Raw genomic sequence first — 14,075 nt, forward strand, 5'->3', positions numbered from 1 at the left:
CAGGCAAATTTGGCCTTGGAATACAGAATGAAGCAGGGCAAAGACTAATAGAGTTTTGCCAAGAAAATGCACTGGTCATAGCAAACACCCTCTTCCAACAACACAAGGACTACACATGGACATCACCAGATGGTCAACACCGAGATTAGATTGATTATGTTCTTTGTAGCCTAAGATGGAGAAGCTCTATACAGTCAACAAAAACAAGACCGGGAGCTGACTGTGGCTCACATCATGAACTCCTTATTACCAAATTCAGACTTAAATTGAAGAAAGTAGGGAAAATCACTAGACCATTCAGGTATGACCTGAATCAAATCTCTTATTATACAGTGGAAGTGAGGAATAGATTTAAGGGCCTAGATCTGATAGATAGAGTGCCTGATGAACTATGGAATGAGGTTCGTGACATTGTACAGGAGACAGGGATCAAGACCATCCCCATGGAAAAGAAATGCAAAAAAGCAAAATGGCTGTCTGGGGAGGCCTTACAAATAGCTGTGAAAAGAAGAGAAGTGAAAAGCAAAGGAGAAAAGGAAAGATATAAGCATCTGAATGCAGAGTTCCAAAGAATGGTAAGAAGAGATAGGAAAGCCTTCCTCAGTGATCAATGCAAAGAAATAGAGGAAAACAACAGAATGGGAAAGACTAGAGATCTCTTCAAGAAAATTAGAGATACCAAGGGAACATTTCATGTAAAGATGGGCTCAATAAAGGACAGAAATGGTATGGACCTAACAGAAGCAGAAGATATTAAGAAGAGGTGGCAGGAATACACAGAAGAACTGTACAAAAAAGATCTTCGCAACCCAGATAATCACAATGGTGTGATCACTGACCTAGAGCCAGACATCCTGGAATGTGAAGTCAAGTGGGCCTTAGAAAGCATCACTACAAACAAAGCTAGTGGAGGTGATGGAATTCCAGTTGAGCTATTTCAAATCCAGAAAGATGATGCTGTGAAAGTGCTGCACTCAATATGCCAGCAAATTTGGAAAAGTCAGCAGTGGCCACAGGACTAGAAAAGGTCAGTTTTCATTCCAGTCCCAAAGAAAAGCAATGCCAAAGAATGCTCAAACTACCACACAATTGCACTCATCTTACATGCTAGTAAAATAATGCTCACAATTATCCAAGCCAGGCTTCAGCAATACGTGAACCATGAACTTACTGATGTTCAAGCTGGTTTTAGAAAAGGCAGAGGAACCAGAGATCAAATTGCCAACATCTGCTGGATCATGGAAAAAGCAAGAGAGTTCCAGAAAAACATCTATTTCTGCTTTATTGACTATGCCAAAGCCTTTGACTGTGTGGATCACAATAAACTGTGGAAAACTCTGAAAGAGATGGGAATACCAGACCACCTGATCTGTCTCTTGAGAATCATCTGTATGCAGGTCAGGAAGCAACAGTTAGAACTGGACATGGAACAACAGACTGGTTCCAAATAGGAAAAGGAGTATGTCAAGGCTGTATATTGTCACCCTGTTTATTTAACTTATATGCAGAGTACATCATGAGAAATGCTGGACTGGAAGAAACACAGGCTGGAATCAAGATTGCTGGGAGAAATATCAATCACCTCAGATACGCAGATGACACCACCCTTATGGCAGAAAGTGAAGAGGAACTCAGAAGCCTCTTGATGAAAGTGGAAAAGGAGAGTGAAAAAGTTGGCTTAAAGCTCAACATTCAGAAAACGAAGATCATGGCATCCAGTCCCATCACTTCATGGGAAATAGATGGGTAAACAGTGGAAGCAGTGTCAGACTTTATTTTTTTGGGCTCCAAAATCACTGCAGATGGTGACTGCGGCCATGAAATTAAAAGACACTCCTTGGAAGGAAAGTTATGACCAACCTAGATAGCATATTCAAAAGCAGAGACATTACTTTGCCAACAAAGGTCCGTCTAGTCAAGGCTATGGTTTTTCCTGTGGTCATGTATGGATGTGAGAGTTGGACTGTGAAGAAGGCTGAGTGTCAAAGAATTGATGCTTTTGAACTGTGGTGTTGGAGAAGACTCTTGAGAGTCCCTTGGACTGCAAGGAGATCCAACCGGTCCATTCTGAAGGAGATCAGCCCTGGGATTTCTTTGGAGGGAATGATGCTGAAGGTGAAACTCCAGTACTTTGGCCACCTCATGCGAAGAGTTGACTCATTGGAAAAGACTCTGATGCTGGGAGGGATTGAGGGCAGGAGGAGAAGGGGACCACAGAGGACGAGATGGCTGGATGGCATCACTGACTCGATGGACTTGAGTCTGGGTGAACTCCGGGAGTTGGTGATGGACAGGGAGGCCTGGAGTGCTGGGATTCATGGGGTCGCAAAGAGTCGACACGACTGAGCGACTGAACTGAAGGTGAAGCAGCAAGTGTTGATGTAGAAGCTGCAGCAAGTTGTCCAGAAGATCTAAGATCATTAATGAAGGTGGCTACACTAAATAACAGATTTTCAGTGTTGATGGAACAGCATTTGAAAAGAATGCTTCTAGTACTTTTCATCTAGCTAGAGAGGCAAAGTCAGTGTCTGGTTTCAAATTTCAAAGGACAGGCTTACTGTCCTGTTAGGGGCTAATGCAGATAGTGACTGAATTGAAGCCAATGCTTATTTACCATGGTGAACATCCTGGGGCCTTAAGAGTTAGACTGAATCTACTCTGCCTGTGCTCTGTAAGTGGAACCACAAAATCTGGATGAAAGCACAAGTATTTACAACATGGTTTAATGAATATTTTAAGCTCACTGTTGAGACCTACTGCTCAGAAAAAAAGATTCTTTTCAAGGTATTACTGCTCACTGACAATGTACTTCATTGCCCAAGAAAGAGATACAAAACAAGATTAACGTTTTTATGCCTGCTAACACATTCGTTCTGCAGTCCATGGATGAAGGAATAATTTCAACTTAAAAATATTATTTCTTAAGAAGTACATTTTGTAAGATTATAGCTGCCATATATTATGATTCCTTTGATGGATCTGGGCAAAGTAAATTGAAAACCTGGAAAGAATTCACCATTCTAGATGCCATTAAGAACATTCATGATTCATGGTAACAGGTCAACATACTAACATTGATAGGAATTTGGAAGAAGTTTGTTCCAACCCTCATCGGTGACTGAGGGGTTCAAGACTTCAGTGGAGGGAGTAATTGCACATGTGGTACAAAGAGCAAGAAAACTAGAATTAAAAGTGGATCCTGAAGATATGATTGAATTGCTGTAATCACATGATAAAACTTTTAATGGATGAAGAGAGTTTATCTTCTTTTGGATAAGCAAAGAAAATGAGTTCTTGAGATGGAATCTACTGGTGAAGATGCTGGGAAGATTGTTGACAACAGATTTAAGATACTACATAAACTTCGTTGACAAAGCATTGGCAGGGTTGAGAGAAAATTGACTAATTTTGAAAGAACTCTTACTATGGGTAAAATACTATAAAGTATTGCATGCTACAGAAAAGTCATTTGTGAGAGGAAGAGAAGGAAGAGTCAATGATGTGGCAAACTCCAGTGTTGTCTGTCTTTAAGACATCACCACAGTGACCCCCCGGCTTTAGGAAACACCACCTTGATCAGTGAGCTACCATCAACATGGAGGCAAGACCCTCTCCCAGGAAAAAAATTACAACTTGCTGAAGGCTGAGATAATGGTTAGCACTTTTTTAGCAATAAAGTATTCTTAAATTAAGGCTTATACACTGAATTTTAAGACAATGCTATTGCATGCTTAATAGACTATTGTAGAATATAAATATTACTTTTCTATGCACTGGAAAACTAAAAATTCATGTGACTCGCTTTATTGCTGTGGTCTGGGGACTGAACCCACTATATTGCCCATGTGTGCCTGTGTTTCTGACCAGTTGGCTATAAACCAGAGATTCCCATGATCCACTCCTTGGGTTCGATTAATTTGCTAGAGTGGCTTGCAGATCTCCAGAGATACATTTTACTTACATAGATTTATCAATTTATTATAAAAGCCTATAACTCAGGAATAGCTGGATGGAGGGGATGGTATGGGGAAGGGGCAAGGAATTTCCGTGCCCTCTCCCAGTGCCACTGCAGATGGAAGGCTACGTGTTCACCAAGCAGAAGCTGTAGATAAAGCAGCAGCAGTCTTGGGATACGGGCTGGAGGTTGAGTTCAGTGGCCAATGGCCAGTGTCAGGACTGGAAGTTCCAGCCCTTTAATCACGGGGGGTTGGCTGCACTGTCAGCCAGCCCCCATCCTTAGGTGTGGTCGAAAGTCACCTTATTAACATCAAAAAGACACCTATCACTTTGGAAATTCCAAGGGTTTTAGGAACTCTGTGCCCAGGCAAGGTGATGAAGACCAAATATAATAGATTTCCTATCAATTAAGTCACTCAGTCCTGTTTGACTTTGTGACCCCATGGACTGCAGCATGCCAAGCCTCCCTGTCCCTTACCAACTGAATGGGATTTTTGCTTGTTTTCCTTGGAAAATCGGGTGAAATTTTTTTTCCTTTAATGCTAGAAAATTCTCTGTACCCTTTTGATAAATGAGGATAGATGTAATGTGCCCTAGAAAGATGTGTCATAAATGATTGCACAGTTGTGCCAGCTCAGGCAGTTTCCTCCTCCTGGGATTTCCTCTAGACCATCTTTTGCATGGTCACTGTGTAATGACAAAATCTGACAGTAACAGGAGGGTTTTCACTCTTTACAGACTCACATGTCAAGTAACCCAATACAGCTACAATCAGTTCAGCTGGCAAAAATCCCATTCAGTTAAACATTTATATTTGAACAGTCTACTTGGATATTAGGCAGTGTTTGCAAGTACAACTTGTAATCTTTCACTTGCCCTGTGCTTGTCTCACTTTTACGCCTGCACCCAGGCCTGACTGGTGTTTTAACAGGGCTTCAGGGTAGCATAGTGGCTGCTAGCCTGGCTTTGTCCATTGTGGGGAAAAGCACAATGTGACAGTTGTGAGTTGTTTTATTTGAGGCAAAATGAGAACTATTGAATAGAGAATTCACAGGGCCTGGACTCCATCTTAGGCCTGTTCATGCTGATCATGCTTGGCCACCTCTCCAATGGACTCTGAACTCTGTGTTTAGTGCCTATGGAAATGACAACAGAAGGATAAGACCCCCTCTGGACAGGCCATAAATTTTTCTGTACCTATCGGAGTGTAACCTCGGGCTTATTGATTATTGGCCAATTGTTTAACTGTTTGAACACATAACACATGAATGATGGGGTTATTGGGATTGTATTTACCCTTCCTTTGTTTATGTAAGTCTCAAGGAATTTGGAGTGGTGGGTTCAGACACTGGTGGGTACACATGGGGTATAAAAGATTTTCACAAATGTTGGTCGGGGTCCTTGACTAAGAGGAGACTCTGCGTTGGGCCCGCTGGTGTAATAAACTGCACTCCACTATCTGCATTGTCCTTCTGAGTGAGTTTGTTTCCCGGAACACGTGGCTACAACGCTATAATCTGGGAGATGGCATTTCAGATAGCTCTAAGAAACTGTTCCAAAGAGGTAGGAGTGAGGAGTGTTACAAATGACTTTAGTGAAAGAGGGTGCTTGCAGCCAAGCACAATTTTGGCAGAACCTTGCTACTGGTCAGGAGGAACAGATGTCACTGTTAATGATTTTAGTGCTCTTCTAGAGGAGAGGCACGGATAAGGCAATGGCACCCCATTCCAGTACTCTTGCCTGGAAAATCCCATGGACGGAGGAACCTGGTGGGCAGTCCATGGGGTCGCTAAGAGTTGGACATGACTGAGCAACTTCCCTTTCACTTTTCACTTTCATGCATTGGAGAAGGAAATGGCAACCCACTCCAGTGTTCTTGCTTGGAGAATCCCAGGGACAGGGGAGCCTGGTGGGCTGCCATGTGTGGGATCGCAGAGAGTTGGACACGACTGAAGCAACTTAGCAGCAGCAGCAGCAGAGGAGAGGCAAGGATTGAGCTCATAAAGTCTTCTGAAAATAGCTATCTGAAGACTTGTTCAGTCAGTTTTTCCCAGGTCACTGGAGTGTTTCATTCTTGGTCTCTACCCTGAATTCCTTCAGTTCATGATTTAATCCTTGTAGAAGCAATTGACAAGTGCCAATTTGTAGTTGGCAGTTTCTGAGGCAGACTGGCTTTGAGTGTCTGCTCTTTTTCTTATTGACCTCAGGTAAGTTGCTTTGTTTCTGCAGGTTTCAGTTTCCTTATCTGTGAAATGGGGTTAATAGTAGCCCTGCCTTAGGTAACGGAGGATTAAATGAGATAATAAGTGTAAAGCAAAACTACCTACAAAATGCAGAACGTAGTGCCTGTGTCTCGGTAATAAATACTAGCTCTTATTTGAAATATTTGGAATATCATTTTACCCAGTAATGATCAGACCTGTGTAATTGATTTTCATGAATGGACAAGAACAGGAAGCCCAAAATTGGAATAATTTCCTTGTCTGTATATAATTTGTCACTGCCCTGATCAAGGCTCAAAATCTTGTTATCTTGTCTCTTCCCCCTTCCTCAACCCTCACTTTCAGTTACTAGGTAAATTCCCTCAATTCAACATTGGTGATTGTTTCCAACAGTTACTTATTTTTCTATTCTCTGTTGCCACCAGTCCACATTGTCGTTACTTCTTACTGAGACAATCACATCAGTCTTTAGGGAACTTCCTTCACTTCTGTTAAAAAACAAAATTGAACAGTTAATTTAAAGGTCTAATTGCTTTATTCAATGACTCATGATCAGGCAGCATCCCATCTAATAACTAGAAGAGTGCTCTGAATGGGTATACGAAGGGGAGGGCTTTTATAGAAAGAAGGGTGAGACAAGGGAGTTATTAGCAAAAGAAAAGAAAGAATTATTTGTCGATCAGGATATCTTTTTGTGGAAAAGGGACCATTAAGACTTATCATGCATATTATCTCTTGGGGGTGGAGGTGGTGAGATGGGATGAATGGAGAAGGCCCACTGGCAGATTACCTCTGACCACAAAGTTCCACTGGTTAAGATTACATTTCTGGGGAGGGTTGAAATTGCAACTTGGTTGATTATTACAGTCTCAGTTCTGTGGGCTTTAGCACCAGTGGCACTATCTGGGTCCTGTGGTTTTCTCTAACGCTTCTAAACACTGCCTTGCCCCCTACCACCACCACGTGGTCCCAGCACATCACAATGGAACCAACCTTCAGTGTCACTCAGGTGATTCACAGACTTGCCACACATTAGAATCATCACCGGTCTTGTTAACAAATACAGATGTGGGAATCCTGCCCCCGACCTGGACTTGTAGAACTAAGGCCTAGTTTAACCTCCTTCAACTTGTCTCCTATCCCCACATTGTTCAGGTTATCCTAGTTGGTAGATAAACCTCGGCCCCTCAGAGTGACTGGTTCTTTGGGTCTCATGGGAAGTTCATTGGAGACTCTCTGTCAGAATCCTTATCCTCTGAGGCATAGCCTTCAACCCCTTCCCAACTGGAAACTTTCATTGCTCCCCTCTGCTTTCCAAATCCAAATCCCCAATCCTTGAGCTTGGTATTTAAAACTGATGAAAAAAATTATTTTAAGGCAGGACAAGAAAAAAATTTAACGTAAAATTTTCTCTGCCTTTTGAACTACTATCCTCTCCCCTTTAGTGTACACTGTGAGTCTGTGTTACATTAACTAGATTCCCTTAAAAGACATAGGAATGCCTGCTTGCCAAAAAAGAAAAAAAAAAAAAAAAGCAATTTCCTCCTGGCACCAGCAAGGTAACTCCTTAGGAGTTAAGCTTTCCTTCCTTGATCCTGGAAGGAGTCACAATGACGCATTACCCATTTGTTGGACTATGTCAACTGTCAGTGTGACACTTTGATGTATAACTTTTTGTCTCAAAAACATATAACTGCTTTGACCTCTAATGGGTGGAACAGTCTTCAGGGCTTTTTTTTTTTTTTTTTAATTGTTTATTTTTGGCCACATCCCAAAGCTTACTGGACCTTAGTTCCCTGACCAGGGTTCGAACCTGTGCCCTCAGTGGTGAAAGGGTAGAGTCCTAACCACTGAACCGCCAGGGAATTCCCCTCAGAACTTTCTGAAAGACTGTCTCCTGAGTTGTAATCTTCATGTTGGCTCAAATAAAATTCTCTTTCTTTTTTAAAAAAATTTTGTTTGATGTGGATCATTTTAAAAAACACTTTATTTTTTAATTTATTTTTAATTTCTTACAATATTGCTTGTTTTATGTTTTGTTTTTTTGACTGCAAGGCATGTGGAATCTTAGCTCCCTGCTGCTACTGCTACTGCTAAGTCACTTCAGTCATGTCTGACTCTGTGTGACCCCATAGATGGCAGCCCACCAGACTCCCCTGTCCCTGGGATTCTCCAGGCAAGAACACTGGAGTGGGTTGCCATTTCCTTCTCCAATGCATGAAAGTGAAAAGTGAAAGTGAAGTCGCTCAGTCGTGTCCAACTCATAGCGACCCCATGGACTGCAGCCTACCAGGCTCCTCGGTCCATGGGATTTTCCAGGCGAGAGTACTGGAGTGGGTGCCTGACCAGGGATTGAACCCATACTCCTGCATTAGAAGGTGAAGTCTTAACCACTGGTCCACCAGGGGAGTCCCCCTCTCTCTTTCTTAGATTGAGTATTGATTAAAAGTTGTTGACCAGGCCCTCGATGACTTGTTCCCAGATTCTTGTTCTCAGTTTCAGAGCCCAAGTTTGTCTCTCATCCTGGGCGCTGTTCACGGACACCTCTGCACTTGCCCTCTGGTCGTGCCCCTGCTCACCCCTGACCTGCCCTTTGCCCCAGGGCCCATCTGCTGAAATTCCACCGGGGTTCTGTCCCTTCTAGTTCCACATGGCAAGGTTTTATTTATTTATTTATTTATTTTTATTTTATTTATTTTTTTTTTTTAATTAAAAAATGAAGATAATATAAAATTTATCATCTTAACTGTTCTTTGGCTCAACAAGGGACTGAAATTGCCCCTTTTGTCGGGAACAGTAACTTTAGGGTAAAATTTTGAGCAAACCCAGTTTTTCTCACCCATTCATTTAAAAGAAATCTGGGTACCATGAAACTTCCTGAGGAGCAGTACAGAATTACAACACAACGCTGCTGGGCAGAGATGACTAGCCTGGAGCTTCCAGTCAACCTTGGTCTAGTGGATAAAATACAAACCGCAAGAGAGGCTGGGAAATTCCTGCTTGATATTTCTTCCCAGAGGACTCAGAAAAACACTGGCACTGCTGTGTCCTAAATACAGAGAATATTTTCCTGGACTGGGGTTTTCCCAGCTTGCCCAGGTAATAATACATTATTCCAGATGGACTACTCTGACTCCGTCTGAATATTCAAGATGACATATACTAGTGACCTAGGCACGATTTTATCTGATACTAATAGGCAAAGCCTGGGTTTCATGGCTTTATATCAGTGTTTTGACTTCCTCGGCTTTTCCTAGTTAAACCGCCCGTCTTCGTGGCCTGAGGCTGTGCAGCTATGCAGAGCCCCATGCTTAGCACAGCCCTGTGCTTGGTTTAATGCCCCGCTTTCATCATCTTGGAGTTTTTAAGAATTTCTGAACATGTTTATTTGGGACTGGTACCATACATTATGTAACCGGTCCTGCCTGCTGTGGTAGATCTGAGGTACAGCTTGAGATTTTGCATTTCTAGCCAAATCCCAGGTGATGACCGTTTTCTGTTCTCAGTTTATTTAGGCTTAAATTAACTTTCTCTGGAGAAAGAACTTTCTGTGAGGGGTGCCGAGGGACTTGACTCGAAATGGATCAAACACAAGCTCAGGCTCTCTGGTTCCTCTCTTCCAGGGATACCGGGTGATGACTGGAATAGCTTTTATTATTGCTTTAGTTGAGATATCATTAGCATACAGCATGACATTAGTTTCAAGTATACAGTGCAATGATTTGATATTTGTATATATTGTGCAACGATCATCACGATAAGTCTAGTTACCACCCATCACCATACACAATGACAATTTTTTTGTGTGTGATGACAACTTTGATGTACTTACATGTGGAATCTAAAAAATAAACCGGAGTATAACAAAAAAAAAAAAAAAAAGAGACTCACAGTTAAAGAGAACAAATTAGTGATTACCGATAGGGAGAGAGAAGGGAGGAAAGGGCGTGATAGGGGTAGAGGATTGCGGGGTACAAACTACTCTGTATGAAACAAGCTATAAGGACGCACAGGAAATATAGCCAGTATTTTATAATGACTATAAATGCCGTATACTTTTTAAAAATTGTGAATCTCTGTGTTGGACATCTGAAACTTATGAAATATTGTACATCAATTATACCTCAATTTAAAAATATAAAGAGAAAATATCCATGCACCCCTGTGTTAACTGCAGCATATTTACAACAGCCAAGATATGGAAACCATCTAAAGCATCTTAAAGTCCACCAGTGAGTGAATGGATAAAGATGATGTGGTATAATGGAAGTACATTTCGTAATGCATTACCCTGAAAAAATTCCCTTTTTACTAGTTAGTTAAAAAAATTAATTCTTTCACTCATTCACTTGTTCAGTAAGCATTGAAGTCCTATTACATGCCAGATACCGTGCTTAGTGCTAGATATTTAAAGTTAAATGAGACAGAAATTGTTACAATCTAGGGTTAAATACAGACCAAGAAAACCATCAAAACACGCCACCCCCCCCCCAAAAAAAAACCACAAAATAACAGAAAAAGCAAGCCAAGAAATGAATAAAATCATCTCACATATTGATGATTGCTAGGAAAGAAGTAATAGCCATGGTAGGCTACCCATGTCGAGTCGGAGAAGGCCATCCTGAAGAGGAATTTCAAGTAAGAGGTGCAGGAAAGATGGAAGCAGCCTTGTGAAGGATGGGTGGGAAGCATGTTCAGGGCAAAGGCAATACCACATACCTATAAATTAGAGTTTGACTCATTGGTGGGACTGAGGGAAAACCAATGTGGCTGGAGAGCAGAGAGCTGGGAGGGTATGGCATGAGATGAGGCCAGAACATGACCAGAGACCAGGTCTGCTGAAGAGTTTTAAGTAGAAGGGACACAGGATCAGACTATGGCTTCAACTATCAGTCTGTGTGCTAGAGAAACAGGCCTCTTTTGTCTGTGACAGTCCCAGTTTATTCCTGTCATCCTGGTATGATTATTACTAATGTCCCTTTTCGTTCTGGAAAGTGACTTGGTTTAGATGATAAGTTATACAGCCAACTTAAGCAGAAAGGGAAACCATGAAGATGGGGAGACTAGTTAGACAACGGCTGCAGGAACCCAGGTGAGAAATGGTCTTGGAGGTGCCCATGAGAGCAGGTTAATGGATTAGAGATGAAATCTGGAAATAGAATCACAGGACTTGCTAGTGGATTGGATGTGGGGTAAAGGGAAGGGAAGCATCAAGCTTATATCTCAATTTCTGGGCTGGGTAACAGAGGGAACAGTGATGTCATCTGCTGAAACGGAGGGGCCTGCAGGTGAAAAGTTCTGGAGGCAGATTAGAGTTCCCTTTGGGACATGCTGACTGTGAGATCTCTGGAAGCCATCCAAGCAGAGGTGTCTAGAGGTCAGTTGGATATTCAAGCACGGGGCTGGGAAACCAGGTTTCTGAGCAGGGGAGGTGTAATTTTCGGAGCCATCAGTGTATAGGTGCTATTTCCTGCACTTGGAGAAAATTTAGAGACATAAACGGTGAGAGTCCTGGGGTGGGAAGGGGTGGGAGGTGGGAGGGACGTTAAAGGGGGAGGGGACACATGTATACCTGTGGCTGACTCATGTTGTTGTATGGCGGAGGCCAACACAATATTGTGAAGCAATTTTCCTTCAATTAAATAAGTTCAGGGGGAAATAAAGAGAAAAAAAAAACTTAAAGAAAGTGAGAACCAGAACCAAGTCTGAGGGACCCTTAGAGTTTAGGGAGATGAAAAGACCCAGCTAAGGGGATAAAGGAAAATTAAAGGGAAACAAGAGGAGGGTATGGTATTATGAAGCCAAGAGAGAACCTTCCAGAAAGGAGGAAGAGGACAATTGTGCTGAGCGTGTCTCAGAGCCTTCCTGATATGAGACAGGAACTTGTCAACTGTCTTGGCACCACGGAGGTCACTGGTGACCAGAGCTGTTTTGCTGAGTGGTGTGGACAGAGATCAGGCTGGTGGGGGTTCTAGTGTGAGTCAGAAGAGAGGAAGCAGGAAGTGCAGATGGACAGACTCTCAAGTTTGACGATAAAGAGGAAGAGGAAAAGGTGCCAGAGTGAAGAGTGACATGGACTGAAGTCTGGGTTTTCAATGTGGGAATTTATTGAGGAAGCAGATACAGAGGGTCTGGACTCTGAGGTGTGGCATGTATCGTGATGAACAAGCACAATTTCCTTGCTGAGATGAATGTCCCCAGGTGTCCTGTGCAGGACAAGAGCACCACAGGAGCTGGGCGGAAGGGAAGCACTAACCAGAAAGTGCTTTCTCCTGCAATGTCCCTCGAGCACCCCAAACTGCAGAGATTAGCACCGTGGCCAGCTGGCACCGGGGATGTGTTTATAGGGTCCAGCTCCAGAATCACAAGCCAGGCAAAGAAGGGTAGGTGTGGAGCTCAGAGTAAATAAATACACACTTCTACTCTGAATGTGGGATTGAGGAGCACTCCCGAGGGGAGAAAATTAATGAGAATATGATCTCTAGAGAGGAAAGACATGTTGAATTTCCCTGTCAAGGAGGGAGAAAAAGTGTGGATATAAGGTAGTTACAAGAGAGCTTTCTCATACAGGTTCCATCAGAAGGCCTTGTCAGAGATGTAGGTAGGAGAAGTTTAAGGAGGATAATGGCTGTATCTCAGAAAAGTGAGTCTCTGACTAAATAAAGCAGGGGAAATTTAGCTGGGATTGAGGAGAATGTGGCTGCCCGTCAGCTGCTGAGAACAGGCTCAAAGCTCTGCTGAGTTTAGGGTTTTGATGGTAGAGTCTGAATGGACCCCAGGTTGTAAGCAGCCTTTGTTATGAGATTGTTCTCTGTTAGATTTCTAACCCAGGTGCTGAAGGTCTAAAATTTTGCAAAATGAGGGGAAAGAAAGGAAACATTAGAGAAAGGATGATTGGCAAGGTTGGATAAACAAGCTTTCCAAATTTTTTTAAAAGGGAAAAATAAGTGTATTGTTACTTGAGATGAAAGTTGGATACAGAAGCCTATTCACCATTCTTTAAGATTTTAGATTATTTTACTTCTTGGAATCTGAAAAATTCCTAAACATCAAATCTGAAAACAAAACAAGCTGAACACCAAAACCAAAGTTTTTATCTGAGAAAGAAGTTTCTTGGTTTTCTAGGAATATATGATTTACAGAATCACTCATAATTCCTGTGCTCTAACAGACCCATGGCAACCCACTCCAGTATTCTTGCCTAGAGAATCCCATGGACAGAGTCCACGGGGTCCCAAAGAGTCAGACATGACTTAGGACTAAACAGCAACAACAGCAGACCCAAACCCCTTTGTTAAGAGACAGTTTTCCTCAATAAGTAACTGCTGCTGGCTTCCCTGGGTTGAGAAAGGACCAGGAGGGGAAAACGACTTCCTCTCAAGGACATGAATCATATCCAAGGCAAACAAAGGCGCCTGGCCTCTGAATTTTCATGTTGCCATTATTCCTCCACTCCTTGACATGTTTGTTCCTGGGAACTTGTATAAGGCAAGGAAAATGGAAGGGAGCAGCACTGGAGGCGGTTCCGGATGCACAGACAGAAATTGGTTCTTGGTTGGACTTGTAGGTGCTGCTGAGTAATGAACAGGAGATCAAGGTGGCAGTTTCTGGAGCAGGATTCCACCATCCAGTCCTCCTGTGTCCATGCCCCACACAGAGAGCACCAAGGACAGGCTAGGGGACTAGACCTGGGGACAGAGAAGGGGACAGGACACAACAGCAGGGAGTGAGAAGGCCTGACTGAGAAGGGCCTGGAAATGGCCTCAGTGTAACCAGAGGGGTCTGGAGAGGGAGCGGGTCTGATTAGGGAAGGCTGGAGAGGGCGTCTGTCCTGAATGATGCTGAGATTCTATCCCAGAACCAAACACACAAGCACAAGCTCAGCCTTCATATCGG

The sequence above is a fragment of the Bison bison genome, unplaced genomic scaffold (genome assembly GCF_000754665.1).
Source record: "Bison bison bison isolate TAMUID 2011002044 unplaced genomic scaffold, Bison_UMD1.0 scf7180017864388, whole genome shotgun sequence".
Taxonomy (NCBI): domain Eukaryota; kingdom Metazoa; phylum Chordata; class Mammalia; order Artiodactyla; family Bovidae; genus Bison; species Bison bison.